Below are 2,106 nucleotides of genomic sequence, written 5' to 3' on the forward strand. Positions count from 1 at the left end.
CAGGGCACCTGTGGCCTCCCGGGCGCTCTGTGCGCTCAGCGCCCTTCTGATCGCGCATCTACTTTCTCCTTCGACCCCTTGGGCAAGAAGGGCGCAACCTGACACTACTTTCCCGCTCCCTTCCCGGCCCTCCCAGGGGTGACAAAAGCCCCAACTCGTTGGCGGAAAAGCAGGGTATGTTCGGTCTGGCGGGGGGCGAGGGGTGGGCTACAGTCTCTCTAACTTCCAACTTCCCAGATCACCCCAGTTTTCTTCGGAAGGTAGAGCCCCCTCCGGGGCGGTGGGGAACGGAGTCACCCAGGCAGTTCCAGGAGTAATGGTTTCCTCAGTCTTTCCTGGGAGACTCGGCCTGCGAAAAGGGAATTCCGCCCACCTAGACATTGATATTTCTCATCCTGCCAACATTTAAGGTCCTGGTTTACACCTCTCCCTTCCTGCAGGACCACTGAAACCTGGAAGGAGAACAGACAACTGTGTGTGAATCACCTAAATGTACTCCAGTTGCCAGCCGATTTGAGCCACTAATTTCCCAGGCTCTTCCATATCCACCATTCTCTCTAGAGAACCCATCTACAAGTGGAAAAGGTTCTAGGTTTCACACCCTAAAAGTGAGATGTTTCTGTACTTTAGACAGGAAAAAAAAAATCACCACCACCACCACCAAATAACCAAGCAACCTCTAAAGGTCAACTTTGTGAATTTTAACTTGCAACTAAGGCTTAATTCCCTCCAAACTTTGAAGCTTAATCCTTTTAACTGGCCTTGTAGAAACTCAAACCATGATATTATTATCAGATGAATTTCTTTACTATGAACTTCAGATGCTACATACCCAGAGACCAAATTATTTAAAATTTCAGCATTCTTTTCCACAGTATTGAGCATAGCAGAAAAAATTATCAAAAGCCAAGTTTGTTACCTACTACTGTTTCTTTACACAATTTCAACTCTGCTTTCTTTTCTGATGGTCTATGTTTCCATTTACAACTCAGATATTAGATGGTTATTAGTTGTTGCATTCATGGTAATTAAGCAAGAAGAGTCCTAACATTTTTTCCCATATAACTGAGTTGTCCTTGCCACTGAGTTGGGACTCAATTTAAAACACATGCAGACAATCAGCACTGCAAAAACTAAGATTTATACTCTCCCACCCTCCGAGCCCCCTTCAAGGCAAAATTTACAGAGTGCTCTAATTTAGAAGGCTAAAAAAAATTCATGGTACCTTAAATCAAGCCATACCTTTATAAAAGTTTGATTTCAGCTAAAGTTATCCTAACAGTTTTTTTCCCCTAATAAAGCCCCCAATCAGAAATCATAACAGTGTGAAGCCAAGACCTACCCATGTTAACTCAGCTGTCCAGCCATGGCGAAGTGGACAAGAATTTCAAATGAATCAACCATACCCACTCTGATGTTTACAGTGATGAAATTAAATCACACCACGTTCCCATGATGCAACTACATCTCCCAGTGAGGCAACGCCCCTCAGTTACACGGACACTATCCTTCATATGTGGTTCTTGATTTCCCTTGTCCTACCGACTTTAATAAGGACAGGTAATGCCGAGCTGTCCTATTGGTAGGTTCTGGGTACAGTTTTCTTTCCTTTGTATTGTTAAAGGATGGAAAAACATCAGAGACTGCATGCTCCTAGGGGTGCTTTTCCATACCCACTGCAAATGAATCCAGATAAACGACTCTGAAAATTCAGCGTTACTTTAAAACAGCATCCTGCTTTAGAAAATAATGCTTTGAAAATGACCAAATCCATTAGCTCCAGCCTGCCTGTCAGACATCTGACTCCAAGGTAAATAGTCTTACATTACTAGTAATCGGTATTTATTTCCAGACCATTTCAAATGAAATCAGTAATCGGGAATGACATGTAACATGACATATGCTCCTGCAATTACAAGGAGAAGAATCATTCATCCTATACATATGTCCCCAATAGAAATATAATCTCATAATACTTAAACTCGAAATATTTATACTTTTATTCAACAAAGACATTTCCATGATAATGTAACACTGACCTTGCCCTTTAGAAATGTATTTCATTCTCACCATACAACTAATGAGCAACAGAATTTCAGATATTAA

This window comes from Bison bison, unplaced genomic scaffold (genome assembly GCF_000754665.1).
Source record: "Bison bison bison isolate TAMUID 2011002044 unplaced genomic scaffold, Bison_UMD1.0 scf7180017864146, whole genome shotgun sequence".
Classification (NCBI taxonomy): domain Eukaryota; kingdom Metazoa; phylum Chordata; class Mammalia; order Artiodactyla; family Bovidae; genus Bison; species Bison bison.